Source organism: Mirounga leonina, unplaced genomic scaffold (genome assembly GCF_011800145.1).
Source record: "Mirounga leonina isolate KUSES-001 unplaced genomic scaffold, KU_Mleo_1.0 Mir_168, whole genome shotgun sequence".
Lineage (NCBI taxonomy): Eukaryota > Metazoa > Chordata > Mammalia > Carnivora > Phocidae > Mirounga > Mirounga leonina.
Genome location: NW_023270426.1, coordinates 52,105,698 through 52,122,756, shown reverse-complemented (window position 1 = coordinate 52,122,756; position 17,059 = coordinate 52,105,698). Strand labels below are relative to the sequence as shown.

The window sequence follows — 17,059 nt, the reverse complement described above, 5'->3', positions numbered from 1 at the left end:
AAAATCAAACCAAAAAACTTGTTCTATTTGTCCTTTAAATATGAATTAAATAGGTTGGTGATTCATTAGCTATAAAATGTAACTTGTAAGAGGAATTTTTATATAACCTTGTTTAAAAGAAAAAACATTTAATCAGTAGAGAATGAATCTCAGAATATGTGAATATACATAGCATCTTTATGTAAAATGTAAAATTTGAGCCCATGTGTCAAATATGTAAATAATTATATAAAATTAAATAAATTCAGTATATACTTATAATCAAACACATACAGACATGTGTATATGTGTATACATATGTATGTATATGTGTATGTATGTGTATAATTATATCCATCCATTACACCGACTAGTATGACAATGAATAATGGAATGATTTTGAATGAAAAATTTCAGTAATATTTAAAAGAAATTTCCTGTTAATGAAATTTATTATGTTATGGGATTATCATAAAGGGAAGTAGTAGAAGTCCCACTGCTTGTTATTTAACATCGCACTGAAAAAATGCACATAATTGTTAGGAGCAAGCGTCTCTGGCCATAGATATGCAAGATGTCCTGATAGATCTTATCCATATCAGACATTTATTATTCAAGTTGATTTTAATCATAATGTAGACCAGAAACTGTTTTCATTGCTTATGCAAGCACCCTCTGGTTTTTTTTGTTTTGTTTTTAATTAATGTGTTTCTCATTTATTCAGGAAGTTTCTAATGGCATTTGGGGGAGGGGAAACTTATAAGTTTCCTCCCTGAGTAATGCAGTTTTTATTTCTTGTTGAAATTATGGGTTCAGCCAGAAACGAATATTGGATGGATGGATGGAAGGAGTAAGGAAAGAAGGGTGGCAGTTAGGGAGGGATGATGGGAGGAAGGGATAGGAAAAAAAGAAGAAAAAACAAAAAAGGAAGGGCGCCTGGGTAGCTCAGTCAGTTAAGCATCTGCCTTTGACTCAGGTCATGATCCCAGGGTACTGGGATCGAGCCTCCCATGTAGGGATTCCTGCTAAGTGGGGAGTTTGCTTCTCCCTCTGCCCCTCCCCCAACTTGTGCACGTGCTCTCCCTCCCCCTCTCTCTCCCTCTCTCAAATAAATAAAATCTCTTAAAAAAAACAAAAAAGGAAAACAAGAAAGTTAGCTATGTAAACATTTAGTTCACTTGTATAAAAATAAATAAGAAATCATAAAATGTTTTGCTAAAACAGCAGGATCCTGTCGTTGTCTCATTTCTACTCCCTGCTGCTCTGATGATATAATTTTATTCGTATATAAATAAATGAAGCAACAAGTATATTTTTGGTGATGATGTTGCTGTTACTGAATTTCTAAGTAATTGAAACATAAAGGAGAGTTGTTCTGGTTATACTTTCTTTCTGAATTTTCATATGACTAGTGGAAAATAGCTAGGAATCGCACAGAGCTTTCTAAGTTTACTTCAGTAATGATATTTATTAATGTTCTGAGTAAAGAAAATATCCTGCCCAAATCTGGGATTTGGAGGTTGGTTCATAGGAGTGAGTGGAAAGGTGCAGGGGGGTAATGTATCAAAATCTGGTTGGGGAAAGAGTGTAGGCAGTTGAAAATACATATTTAATAATAACTGTTTTTATATTAAAAGCTATAGAAGGTAAAATTTAACAAATACTCATAGCTGGTAGGGATATACAAAAGATAGAGTGAAAAGGTCCTGTAGGAGATAGATTTTGAAAGGCTGACAAGCACTACCGTGAGGCAATAAAGAAACACTTTCTCCGTCATTCTTAGAGTTTTCAAAGGTAACTATTTGAGTAGTCTTTCCAAATTATTATAATGCTACAAGTTTTAGGTTGCGTTACACTCTTGTTCATGAGAGAGTAAGTGTCTGGTCCATTCCCACTGCTTTTCTTTCAAGCTTTGTTCCACATGAAGTGAGGAAAAAGTAAAACCAGTATTTTGGAGGGTTTTTCTCCTCCTTTTCCTTCTAAAATAAATCTTTTTCCTGAAAGATTCTTATTATTTTAGAACTAATCTCTCAGCCTCTGTGATTTATGTAAATCTACAAGTTGTCTTAGAGGAAATAAAACCTAAAAAGTCTCTACAAAGACTAGTGTCATGAGTAAAGGGATATGGATTACATTCACATTTCATCATGTTCTGTGACCTTATGGTACATTTCGCAAAGAAAATAAACTCAGTGTTGCTGTTAATCAGATCACTGAGAGTTTAAGTGACTCACCCAAGGCCACACAGAAAATGGGTGATTGCGCTGGAGTGAGAATTGAAGCCTTCTTGTCTGATGCTCCGCAGTAATGCAGTCTCATTATCGTTGTCGTTTCTCGAATGCCTGCTGGGCTTGTAGTTCTGGCAGTTTGTATCCTCCATCAGAAGCTGTGACCTATTTTTAAAGTTGCCTTTTCAAGTGAAGAGACAATATTGCATGCTGTGTTTTATACATGGCTGTGAAAAATGGATGAAGTCAATTTTACAAATTCCGAATCTACTTGGCATTTTTATGTGCTTTATAATGACTGAAGTCTATCATCATTTGAGTCATAAGTTAACTAAAAAAATTAAACTATCCCAAACTGTATTTTGTTCTGCTCCCTCCTCTAAACATGCACACCTTTACATTATTTTCTGTAAATCTTGTCTTACTTTATTTTGACTGTATAAGTCTCTGTTTTTTTTCATACAGTTTCTGACTATTATTAAATATGTGGTTTATCCTGCTTCTTAAATATAGATATTTATTCTAAAAATGTACTGTGTGAAACCAACTGAATCATAAGGAGGTGACAACTAGTGTTAAACATACTCTGTAGACTTGTAGTTGCTTATGTATCTCTCAATACAGAATTAACACAAATATTCACACCTTGAAGGACTTACCCTGCTAATGTTATTAGCTTCATGCTACAAAACAAAATAAATCTGTATCCAAATTTTTCCTACTCCCAAATGAGTATAATGGGAAAAGGAATGTGAGAGAGATCACAAATATTTCTAATAGGTGCTTAGTAAAATGTGAGTTGACAACTTACATCTTTTAATAATTAATTAATTATTTTCTTAAAGTAACCTGTTCCAAGTTCTTAGAAATTCCCTGAAATGTATAACTAGCACAAAAAGTTCAATTACTTTAGAAATAATTTATAGGTATCAACATTTTAAAAGAATAGTTTGTAGGTATTTTAAAAAGTACATATGACATCAGAAAGGACAATGACATAAAAATAAGCATAAATTCTATCAGTTTCTATATTTGATAAAATACATTTAATTCTTGAAAATCTAATTTTATACTGTTTTCAGTACTGAAATATAACTATTAAATTATTTCCTTGATGGTCAGTCATCACAAAATTTAAGTAAGATTCAAGTTGAGAGCTTCCCTGGAGGAAATTTATCATATTCCTTGATGTAAAAAAAATATTTTCAATAAACAGTCGATAAAAGTAGAAAATTTCCATTAGAGAGTCATTTGTTGTTCAAGCTTTCCCACCAAGAAAGACTGATTCTACACTTCCAGAATTTTATAGGTTAACTGTATAAAGCCAGCATTTGCATTTCTAAAAGTTTTTAAATTATGAGTATAATAAAACTCCAGAAATGGATACCTAAGACATTCTTTCACTTCACTTGAAATACTGTTAATTAGGAAACCTATGTTTATGCATGTGTTAAATATCTTCTGAATACAGAATTATCAAATTCATTGTTACAAAGCAGATACATATACTTAAGAAAAATAAGGTCTTATTTTTCTAATTCTTAAAACCGAATGTATTTTATAATGTAATGAAATAATACAGAAGAAGAAGAATCTTCGAGGCTAGTTAATTAACTTTTAACAATAAAATGAAATAGATTCTTCATTAATCGCAATAACAACGTGAGTTTTCTTTTTTCTATCATTATTATACTTCTCTCTCTCTTTTTTAAAGATTTTATTTATTTATTTATTTGCAAGAGAGACATAGCGAGAGAGGGAACATGAGCAGGGGGAGCGGGAGAGGGAGAAGCAGGCCTCCTGCAGAGCAGGGAGCCCGATGCAGGGTTCGATCCCAGGACCCTGGGATCATGACCTGAGCCGAAGGCAGCCGCTTAACAACTGAGCCACCCAGGCACCCCTCATACTTCTCTTATAGTAAAATATGATGCCTGTGCTTTGGGAGCTCAAGAACTAGCTTGGTAAGTTCTTATCCATGATTCCATATAAACAAGAAGCCAATCCTGGAATTATATCTATGTGGTTAAGTCAAGTAGAGATTTGTTGATCATGTTAGATTTATGTAGAGAATCAAATTGTCCTATGCAGCTCAGTCAAAACCAATTAAAGGTTATTTTGAAGTTTTAGACCATTTGTGAAAATTCAAAGTGAAGATTAATAAATCAATGTGATTTTTTCATCCCCCTCTTTTTAAAATCTTTTAGCTGTTGCTTTTCATTTTCTCATTAATAAAATTATTTTGATAAAAATTTGGGGGTAATTTCATATGTTTTTGTAATACTATTTATTGAGCACCTAACTTTTAAATGTAAGGTGCTGAATGATGTTTCATTAGATAATAAGAGACTACAAGGCATTATTGTGGTCTTCAAGGAATTTTAAATTTAGATGGAAAGTCAAGACCCAAACACATGAAAGGTTAAATAAACAAATAAATGAATGTTAGACAATATCAGAGAGAAAAATAGTATCAGGAATATTGTTATGCTTTTCAAATATCAGAAAGTAGATTTGGAGTATAAAATGTAGGTAAGTACTAATTAATGTTCAAATACAGCAACATAGGCTAACATTCAGTTACATTGAAGTTTAATCAATTCATTAGCAAACAGGAGTATATATATAGAGATACTCTTATTTCTTTGATCTGTGAATCTGGACATCTGTCTTTAAGATTAGGGATGGGAGGGAGAATATGGGGAAGTATAACATAAAAACAAAAAAAGAAGGGGATATGATATCCTCTGGAGAGAAGACTGGTACTTAGGAAAAAAGGGCACAGAAAGAGAGGATGGATAAAACCAAAACCCAATTGACCTTAAGAATTCTTATGATACTTTAAAATATCATAATGCCATATTAACAATTGATCAGTATTCAGTAAAATTACTGTCATAATTAAAAGTCTTTAATTGAGATAATTTTTGTAGGAACAATTCAATCTTTCAAATGGGTACCCTTGTATATGGAGAATACTCTGGTAGGTACTGTTCTTCCTTCCAAGGTGCTTACATTGTTAGCTTGGTGAAACAGATGCATTTAAATACACAGAACTAACATAATATAGGATACATGTAGGAAGTTGGTGGAAATAAAGCCTGGAAACCCAGTTCATCTTCAGAGCATAGAGGGTTTTATTATAAAGTTAAGAAATGTAGAATTAGTTTAGGTAAATGGAACTCATGGAAGATATTTGAATATATCAATGACATGATTGGGGCAGAAAGATTTGACAGTGTGGTCTGACATTGTCAGAACAAAATGAGGGGCTGATTGATGAAGAGAAAGATAAAGGCAGAAAGATCAAATGCTATTTTATTTCAGTGGTATAGTTAAAGTATGATAATGACTGAACGAGCACTTTAATTTTATAGATTAAAAGGAGAAAGATGATCTTGAAAAATTTGAAAATTCAGATTTGTTTAAGCCTTTAAGCTAGGTAGTAGCTCATCAGTTAGAAACTTACTTGGATAATTTTTTAAAATTTTAAATGCTTATTAAAAATTTAGGTTGCTCTTTCTTAGATAAAAATAAATTCATGTAATGCTAATTAAATATGTACAGAATTTCAATTTATAAAAAATTAAACTACCTTCCTAATAGTATATATATATTTTTTTATTTAAAAAAATTTTTTTTAAAGATTTTATTATTTTTGTGTGAGAGAGAGTGAGCATGAGTGAGATGGAGGGGTAGAGCGAGAAGCAAACTCCCCACTGAGCTGGGAGCCTGATGCGGGACTCAATCCCAGGACCCCAGGATCATGACCCAAGCTGAGGGCAGACTCCCAACTGACTGAACCACCCAGGCGCCCTAGTATACATTTTAAAACATTTCATGGACCCCCCGTAGTAAATCCAATGGAGAAAGAAACTGCAGGGACTATTTTTCACTCATTTCCCTTTAGTTCATGCAAAGATCATGAACTACCAATTTGGACAAAAGTATTATACATTAGATCCATAGTTAAAACATTTCCTTAAGAGCTCTAAGCCTGATACAGTGCTGTGGGAACATGTATTTTTTAATAGACCCATTTACTTTTTTTGGTCAAGATTTGCCCTTTACTCTAAAAGCCCAAACTGTGAGTCTTGCTGAAATCTCCTACCAATCATTATTCCAATAAATTCCAAGAGAATTCTTTGTGAGTGATTTTTGACAAAAGATACATACTCAGACTCCTGAATTTATTGTGACATTTCAAATTTTATGTTCATAAAATTGGCATTGTGTTAGCAGGCAAATTTCTTTTGAAAAGTCATTTTTATAGAAATAGTTAATCGATAAGTCTGCTGATTTTGTTTGCCAGTAGCCTACCCAACAGTTAGTTACAGTGGATTCATAATATTTACTAAAATTAATGGAAAGGAGAAAATTAAATGACAGTTGGTCTAAGAAAATCAAGGTCTTTTAAACAAAAAGATTAGTGGTTTTATCTTTGGACATATATGAAGAATTCTGTTAATAAAGAATTTTATCCTTTAGACCTCAAAGACCTATTATTATAATTTAAGCATAAAAGGACTAAAGCTCTTCAAAGTTAAGTTTCATGACACTGAGAAAGTATTCATATATCTTGTGGTAGCAGCATTCTTTCTCCACTTAGGAATGGAAAAAGACATAGGAAAAAGACATTTTCAAATTTTACCTAAATATTGACTTCTATATCAGTATACTAACTCAAACTGTACAACATGAATTAAAGACTTGGTTGGGTTGAGGTATAGACTAATCCGTCTGAAAATGATTATTATGCAGCATAGCTTAGAGATGAAGAACACAAGCTTTGAAATCAGAAATGAATTTAGACTTCTGACAAGGGACCTAGACAAGGTAGGTAGTGAATTTGTGCCATAGCAAGTAGAAAAGATGCTATTTATGGTTACTGTAATGATTAAATGAGATCACATAAAGAACTACAATATCTATCACCCAGTAGTAGGTTCTCAATAAGTGGTAGACATTGTTCTTGTTTTTGATAAGGTCAACTAGGCTTATACTTTTTTAAGATTTTATTTATTTGAGAGAGACAGATATAGCAAAAGAGAGCACAAGCAGGGAGGAGAGAAGAGGAGGCTCCCTGCTGTGCAAGGGAGCCCATCGTGAGGCTCAGTCCCAGGACCCTGGGATCATGACCTGAGCCAAAGGCAGACTCTTAATCGACTGAGTCACCCCGGTGACCCAAACTAGGCTTATACTTAAACATTCCCTTTAAAACTCTTAAAGGAAGGGGCATCTAGGTGGCTCAGTTGGTTAAGCATCAGACTCTTGGTTTTGGCTCAGGTCATGATCTCAGGGTCTTGAAATCAAGCCCTGCTTCAGGTTCTGCACTCAGCACAAGGTCTGCCTGAGACTCCCTTTCCCTTTGCCCCTGTCCCCGCTTGTGCACTCTCTCTTTCTCCCTCTCTTTAAAATAAATAAACAAAAACCATTAAGGGCAAAAGGAAGGGAATTTCATTTGCTAATTGGCCAAAAGTGGAATGGGCATTAGATTCTGGGAACATAAATTTATGAGAAGTTAAAAAGAAAATATCTCTGCCTTCGTACAAGTCAGTTTTTCTCATCTTGACACTTTGGTAATACCTTTTATGGTATCCCAATTAAAGATTTTGTATTAACACTGTTTTCCCTCCTAATTTGTCATGTACTGCTGTTTGCATTATACAAGAGTTATTTTAACACTTGTATAAGCTGCCCTGTTGTGTCCCTGAAAGTGCAAAATGTGTCTTATTATTATATATCCCAGAGTACATCACATGTAATACGTACTCAACAAGTATCGTAAATAAATTTCTTGAATCTCCATTATTTCATATACTGTGTCTGAGAGTTAGAGATACTTGGTTCTTTATCAGCTTAACCACAATAACTATGTAGTGATATTTTCAAACCTCATTCACAAATCTAATTAATTCTATGACTATTATTGGTGTTATTGCTACTAATTATTTCTGCTACAATTCCTTAAAATATTTTTATGTTTTATACTAGTCAAGGTAGGCAAATAGTTGTAAAAATAATCCAAAATCTCAGAGCCTTAATACAATAAACATTTCTTACCTATATCCATCTAGTGTGGCTAGGATTGCCAGATAAAATATAGGATGCCCATGGAGAGTGATATTAACATCATGGCAGTGTAAGACAATTCTTGTTTTTGTCCCCTCCACCCCTTCAGCAACGAAAATTTGGCATCCATCCACAAATAAAAATTTCTTTGTGGGCGTTGTGGAACCTAGTAGCATATGCTAAGGGATCTGAGAGGAGCCTCAACCACTAGTTCATTAGGTAATAGGCAAATGGACATAGGTACTGGCTACAGAACCTACTGTGAACTGATTCTGGCTCCTCTCATCTGTGTTTCTGGAGCACCTGCAGAACAGTAACTTGAGTAGTCACCTTTGGATGAGAGAGCCTTTGTAGAAGTGCAGTTTTCCAGAGAAGAAGTTCTAGTACTCCACTGGAGAAGGGGAGGGGGGGCGGGGAACCAAGTTTGGACACAGTAAAGTGGGTAAGAGGAACAGCTTGCTTTTGCTGGCATCATCCCTCCTCCAACATGGCACAGTTAAGGGCTAAATTAGAGAATCTGATTTCTTCTTTGGGGGAAAGGAAGAGTCAGTGAGTGAACCCCTGGCTTCCCCAGCCATGTGTCCCAAAGAGACTTATTACTCTCTCACAACATCTAGACCATTGAAGAGGGAGCTCCATGACTAGGGGAAGGGAGCAGAAATTTTATTAAAATTTTATTTTGCAATATTTGTTCACAGCATACTGAATTTAATCAATTTTTGTATATTGTCCTATATCCTTTGATCATGCAAATTCATTTATTACTTCTAGGTACTTTTTTGAAGATTCCTACGCATGTAATCATATTTTTTGTGAATGAAGAGAGTTTTACTTCTTTCTTTACAATCTCTATGCCTTTAATTTATTTATCTTGCCTTATTGCACTGGCTAGGACTGCCTATAAAATGTCAAATGGAAATGGTAATGATGGACATATTTGCTTTGTTCTTTACCTTAAGGGGAAAGCATTTAGTCTTTCATCATTAAATATGACTCTGGCTATAGGTTTTCATATTAGAACTTTATTGGATTTAGGACGTTCCTTTCTGTTTTTATTTTGCTGAGAGTTTCTTTTTTCGTTATGAATAGGTGTTGAATTTTGTCAAATGCAAATGCTTTTTTATAATTGATATTTGGTTTTTAAACTTTATTCTGTTAGTATTAATTTTTAAATATTAAACCAATCTTGCATTTATGGAAAAAAATCTCAGTTATATTTATTATCCTTTTTATATGTTGGTAAGATATTAATGTGTACACTTATGAGAGATATTGATTGGTCTGTGTTTTCTGGTATTTTCTTTGCCTGTTTTTGATGTCAGAATAATACAGGCCTCATAAAATGAGTTTTAAAGTTTTATTCGGGCCAGGAATTTTGTGGTGGGAAAGTTTTTATTAAGAATTCAATTTATTTGTTTAGATTTAGATTTAGATATTTAGATTTTCTATTTCTTTTAAGGCTAGCTATGGTCATTGTTTTTTCTCTCAAGGTATTTGTTCATTTCTTCTGTGTTATCAATGTCATTGGCATACAATTATTCATAATATTCTCTTTTCACATCAATAGGATAGCTATTACTATCACCTTGTGATTTATATCTTCTAACTTTTCTTGAGTCTGGTTTATCAATTTTATTGAATTTTCAAGGAACATGCTTTCTGGTTATATATTTCTTTTCAATTTTCTACTCTTTTAATTTCTGCTTTTATTTTTATTGTCTCCTTCCTTCTGCTTACTTAAGCATTAATTTTCTCTTCTTTTTCTAGCTTTTTAACATGGAAGTTTTGGTTATTGATTTTAAATCTTCTTTTCTTATGTAAAATTTAGTGCTGTACATTTTCCCTATAGCACTGCTTTAGCTACTTCCCACAAATTTTGATATATTTTTATTTTCATTCAGTATAAAATATTTTTTTAGTATAAAATCCTTTCTAATTTTGCATGCAATCACTTCTTTCAGTCATATTATTTAGGAGAATATTGTTTAATTTCCAAATGTATGGAGATTTTTAAAATATCTTTTTAATTACTAATTTAATTTTATTGTGTTCAGGTAACATATGTTGTATTTTGTCTTCTAAAATTTATTGAGACTTGTTTTATGGCCCAGCACGTGGTCTGTTTTGGTGAATGTTTCAAAAATACACATTAAAAGAATGTGTATTTCGCTATTGTTGTTTAGTGTTTTATAAATTCAATTAGATTTAGTTAATTTATAGATTTATTCTAGTCTTTTATATCCCTACTGATGTTCTATGTATTTATTCTATCAATTAATTAAGAGAGAAGTGTTAAAATCTCTACCTATAATTGTGAACTTGTCTATTTCTCTTCAGTTCTGACAGTCTTTGTTTCATGTACTTTGAAGCTCATTAATTAGGTGCATATCATTTAGGATTGTTTTGGTTTTTTGATCCATTGGCTCTTTTATTATTATAAAACTGTCCTTTATCTCTGATATTCCTTGTCCTGAAGTCTAATTCATCTGATATTTATATAGGTACTCCAGCTTTCTTACGATAATATTTATAGGTATGTCCTTTTCAATGCCTTTGCATTTAACTTATATATATCTTTGTATATAAAATATGTTTCTTGAGGCAGCATGTTCTGGATCTTGTTTTATTATCTGAAATCTATGTCTTTTTATTGCTGTGTTTTGATTGCTTATATATTTAGTGTAGTGATCTGTGTTTTGGGGTTGTCTTACATATTGTTTCTGTTTGTGTCATTTAATCTTTGTCCTTTTTCTTTAATTTGACCTTTTTTCTGATCTTTTAATATTTGATTTTTGATATTTCACTTTATGTCCACTACTCCACTGTTAGGTATACTTCTGTCTTTTTTCCTTTCCTTTCCTTTCCTTTCCTTTCCTTTCCTTTCCTTTCCTTTCCTTTCCTTTTTTTCTTTCCTTTTGATGCTATAGAGGTTACAATATCTACAATATACTTTGTATATTCAAAGTTAGAAAATTATTGCTGATGTCAACTATTGACATTGATTAATTAATTAATTATTTTTATTAATTAATTATTTAATTAATAAATTATTAATTAATTAATTAATTAACTATGTCATTGATTAATTAATTACCAAAATTTTAAACTAATGAGGTTGTAGTTTGAAGGTGGTAGATTTAAAGCAAAAATTAATTAGCACTACTTTATAAAGTTCCCCATTAATCTTTCAGATTTGGCTTTGATTGTATTACCACTAGTTTCCTTGTATTAAGGAACATTCTTTTTATCAAATAGACTTCGTCCTAAAGGTGTACTTTCTCAAGAGAAACTTGGCCCTGTATACACTTGGCAATACTACCCTTCACTCATTAGTTGATAGTTTACTTTTCATAGCAACTGTTTCAAATACCTCCTTTCTGAATGCTCTCAATTTCAGTTCTTCTCAATAACAGCTGATAACTTCATATCCTTTTTGACAGAGAAGAGTGAGACCATCTGGAATGAGCTGCATGACAGACTGCTTTCACCTCAACTAATTTCTATTTTCTTTAACAGAAAGTGATGATAATCCCATCTTTCCTTGCGGTCTCAGAAGAGATGCCTTTCTTCCCTTCTTAGACTGTGCCCTGAATGTAATTTCTTTGTCTCTTAGAGACCCTACTCTCATATATTATTATCATCTTGAACTCCTTCCCCATCTGAACAAAACCTCCACTTGGCTGCCTTGTTCTTTTTAACTACTTTTTAATTTCTATTCTTTCTTAGCCAATGCTTTTAAATGAGTAGTCTGTAGCTACTACTTCTATTTCTTAACAATTCCCATCCTTCTTCATATCTTGTAATCTAGCTTCCACACTATAACCTCACTGTAATTACATTTCTTGGCCTGGTGAATGCTTACTACTTCAACACTAAGTTCCAGAGTAATCATTTCCAAGAAGCCTTTTCCAGATAACCAGGATGGACTCCTTATGAATATCTTTTTTTATTACTTTGTGTATCTAGTTCCCACTTTATACTATATTTACTCCTTTAGATCCATGATCATGTCTTATGTCTCAAATAATCATAATAAGTTATACATTACAATATGATGAGTAACCTGGGCTTTCTCCTATAGGAAGTGAGATGTCTTCATTCATTTTAGTTTTTATGTAAAGAAGTGATATGAGCACATTTGTGCTTATAAAAAGTTAGTGACAGCCTAAAATATGGACCTGAGGGGAAAGAGATGTGAGAGAAACAGGGGACTGTTGTAACAGTCTTTTGTAAAAGATGCTGAAAGACTGGATTATGACAATGGCAATGGGATGGAGGTGGGGAAAATACCAAAAATATTTATTCTTATATTGTCTTTTAATCCATGTTTTATTTGTGTGCTTTCCCACTGGACTCTCAGACATCTCTACTTGTATATCAACTCAAACTAGAAATAAATAATGATCGTAATAATAGCTAATATTTACTGACTCCCAACTTTGTGCCAGACATCATTCTAATTGCTTTATCTAAGTTAATTCAGTATTCCTCCAACAACTCTAAAAGGTAAGTACTATTACTACACACATTTATTAAAGAAGGAACCATTGCACAGAGTTTCAGCAACTGACTAATGTCACATAGGATCCATATTCTTCTGTTTTTTGGTAGTTTTTTTTTTCAACCCATATTGCTTTATTGTCTGAAACCTGAATGGATTGTTTAAGTTCTCTTCTAAATGCTTTAATTTCTCTGTATCACTATTTCTGCCATCCACTTTCCCAGCCTGAAATCCTGAATTATTTTAAATGCTTGTATCTCTGCTTTCAATTTTTCCTTGTTCTTCCTTCTTCTTTCTACTGTGGGAGAAATATCAATATCATCCTATTATTAAGTTGTTTCCTATCTTGGAGACCTAAAATAACTTCCTATCATCATTGAATAAAATCTGTATTGGTGTTCAAGAATTCCCAGCACCTGTTCTTATCTTATATATACAATTCCTTAGTCCCCCTAATGACCAAGGAGGAAATAGTTTCCTATCTTCTGTAGTTCCTTTGTAATTCATTGTTTCCTTTGTGCATTTTCCCATGTTCTTATTCTAGTCCGAATTATTTTTGTTATTATTATTCCTTTCCATCATATTAGCTTTTCTCTAAAATTCAGCTCAACCAAGACTGTCTTTTGTGAAGATAACCCCAATGTTAGGTTGTTTTCCTCTTAGTGTGAGTTCCTATAGAACTTACAGTATGCTATGTTCTGAATAACCTGTGTCTTTGGTGAGGTGCTGGTCTGCTGGGTATTGCAGAGAGGGATAAGGATACTCTGGGGATCAACTTAACATGAACTATATCAGGAGTTAGTGTGTGGAGGATAGGTGACAATGCCTCTGCTTAGCATAAACAGCCGAATTTTTCACAAACATATGAAGAATAGGTCATATTTTTACCAAGGCAATGCAGTGCACTACAATTTATGATAACTTTTCTCCCAACATAAATGGCATTTGTTTCCTTCCAAGATATTTCTCTTTACTTTTCACTTTAATGCAATTTCAGAGGTTAGAAACCACACAGTATGGTTGGTTTTACCCCATAGCTATGTTTTTACCATTCTCTATTATACTTGAATAGTATGTATTACCTTACAGTATGAAATAGTCATTTCTCTCTTTTTCTGTTTAACAATAAACTTAAGAATAGATCTATATTCCACTTCATTCAACTGTATCTGGCAAGTGCCAAGTCCAAGTTAGAAACATAATATGTATGTAAATTTTATTTTTTAAAAAGATTTATTTGAGAGAGAGAGTGGGGAGAGTAGTAGAAGGACAGAGGAGAGGGAGAGAGAGAATCCTCAAGCAGACTACCCGCTGAGTGTGGAGCCCAGTGCAGGGCTCAATCCCAGGACCCTGCTTAACTGACTGAGCCACCCAGGTACCCCTGTTTGTAAATGTCAAATGGAGCACAAACAGTAAGCTCCCTACATTTATTACTGTTCAGGCATACATCCAGAGCATCTAATTTTTCTAGCCTTTCCATCACCTAATATACACATTTAAGCTATGCACTTTCTCTAAGTACTGCTTTAGCTATACCTTACAAATTTTGATACAGAAGGTTTTTGTAGTTCAAATCTAAATAATTTTCTGTTGTGATTTTATATATTTAGAAAAATGTATTTTTAGTTTCTGAAAGTATACAGTTTTGAAATAAAAGTTTTATTAATTTCTGATTTTATTGCTTTATATTCAAAGAATATAATCCATAAATATCTATTCTTGGCTATTTTTGATGCCTTTTTTATGGCCTACTTTGATCTATTTTTTATGAATATTCTAAGAGGGTTTGAAAAAATGTATATATTCTATTTGTGGGTATTGGGTCTTTTAAGTGTCCTTTAAATCAAACTTATTAATTGTGGCCGAATCTAATTTTTTTTAGTCTGTTCAATATATGAGTTTTTGAGAAATCTCTTAATCTCTCACTGTGGTTATGGGTTTGTCCATTTCTCTTTGAAATTTTGTCAGTTTTGCTATATGTATTTTAAAGTTATACTGTTGGGTGCATTAAGGATGCATTATAACTTGCTTGTTGTAAATTGTTCTTTTTATTATTAAGTGAAGACCTTTGTATCTTCCAAGGCTTTTTGCCTTAAATTTTACTTTGTTAGACAAAACATCTAGTCTTACCTAGTTGAATAATCACTGATAGTGATTTCACAGTGAAAGAAATGATTATTTTATGGCTCCATTTAAAAAGGGTGTTTAAAATGAAGTTAACTTAATGGCTATATGTGATTGGCAACCATATATTAGAATTTGATCTTGAAAATGAATTATGTGGTCATCTTACAGTAGTCAAATTACTATTCAGATGAAATGATACTAAAAATAAGTTGACATTTCTTTTTTAATAGCACTATTGATTCACCTACAGTGAATGCTCACATGCAGATTATGTAATTTATTCTACTTTAGTGTCCTTTAAAACTATCCAAGCCTATTTAGAAAATAGTAAAGCAAGAATCAGCTACATTGACTTCTGTCAATTTGTCTTCTAGGAACTTGATATGCTTACGTGACATAAAACAGGCTACTCTAGATTTAAGATACTAATTTTATAAATGACATAACATGTATTTTAGCCAGAAACAAAACACGTCCTCATAATAGCATTGATTCAATCCAGCCAGTTTTTAGTGACCACATTCCAGGCACTACTAAATGCTGCATATACAAAGGAGGAAAAGAGGCCTGGCCCTTTAAGGCTAAGTATTTTCAGTCTGAACAGAGAAAATCTCATCATAAGATGGTTGGTCCTACAATAGAATTTATACAAGAGTTACAGAAACCATAAATTCCTATTCATCTTTTGCTGATGAAGGTATATATTGCTAAAATTACATACCTAAAGTGTGGTCAGTTGTTTTCTCTGTAATGTAGGAAAACTAGAAAAGAAGGACTTAAATGAAAAGAAATGGTTTTAAAATATAAGGTCAGTAAGATAGTTAGATAAGTTAGGGGGTGTGGAATTTCCTTTCTGAAATACTAAGAAGTGAATTGTTACTAAACGTTTTTAATGTTTCATGCATTCTAAAGTGAATTTATGCTTTTCCCTTCTTCCACTCCTTCTTCTACACTTGATGTGCATTCAGTGTTAGCAGTCTCACTGCATTGGAGCAATGCTTATGCTGGAAATCTGGAAGTCATCCATGACCTGCCCTTCTTCCTTACTCACTTGGGTTTTGCCTTCATTAATCCTGGCAGTTTTAAACTTTGAAACTTTTTTTTTTTTTTAAGATTTTATTTTTAAGTAATCTCTACACCCAGTGTGGGACTCAAACTCACAACCCCAAGATCAAGAGTCCCATGCTTGACCGACTGAGCCAGCTGGGCGCCCCTGAAGCATATTTTTTATCCATCCACATTTCTTCTCCACTGCTGCCCAAGCAGCTCAGTCTATCACTCTGCAACTTCAGAAGGCATCTTCCCTTGCCCCCTTTATTTCCTTTTCTCAGAGAGCTACCACACTTATCTGTTTAAAACAATAGATCTGATGATCATGTGCTTTTTCCTCAAAACCTTTTAATCAGGGATGTAGTAGTTAAGCATCTGCCTTCAGCTCAGGTCATGATCCTGGGGTCCTGGGATCGAGCCCCACATCGGGCTCCCTCCTCCACGGGAAGCCTGCTTCTCCCTCTCCCTCTGCCTGCCAATTTTCCCTTGCTTGTGCTCTCTCTCTCTGACAAATAAATAAATAAAATCTTAAAAAAAAAAAAAAACCCAACCAATTCTTTAATCTTCATATTGATCCTCTGAGAAAGTTAAAATCATCTAATGCCACACTTTAGAATCACTGTGATTCAGCCATACTGACCTTTCTTATTTTTTCTTATACTCTTGTCACTCTCTTGGTCACTGTAGGGTCTTCAATTTTTAATTCTTCTAGTTTATAATATTTTAGTTTTGTTGCCTTTTTTTTTTTGCCCTTTTATCACTAACTCTTTCTTTAGCTTCTCAGCCTAAGTTTTACTTCTAGGAAACGTTCTGTACCTCCAAATTACGTTTTCTCTCTTTTTATTTTTTATTCTAGCATTTATCACATTGGTAAATAAATATATGTATAATTATGTTTCCTCCTCTAAGATTATAAACTCTTGGCAACAAAATAAGGTTTACTTGGTGTGATATCAGATGTATAGTAGGCACAAGTATTTGTTGGATTAAAAAAATGTACTCGTGAATGAAAATTATGAAGTAAAAATTTGATTTAAAAATATATAAAAACTTGGGGTGCCTGGCTGGCTTTGTTGGTGGAACGTGCGACTCTTGATCTAAGGGG

The 17,059-nt window shown here is 33.0% G+C and overlaps 1 protein-coding gene across 4 annotated transcripts in view; it reads left to right on the top strand.

Moving 5' to 3' along the window:
* The window catches only part of SSBP2 (single stranded DNA binding protein 2), a 288,641-nt gene that overhangs the window by 169,081 nt on the left and 102,501 nt on the right, over window positions 1–17,059 (top strand). The window lies entirely within an intron of this gene.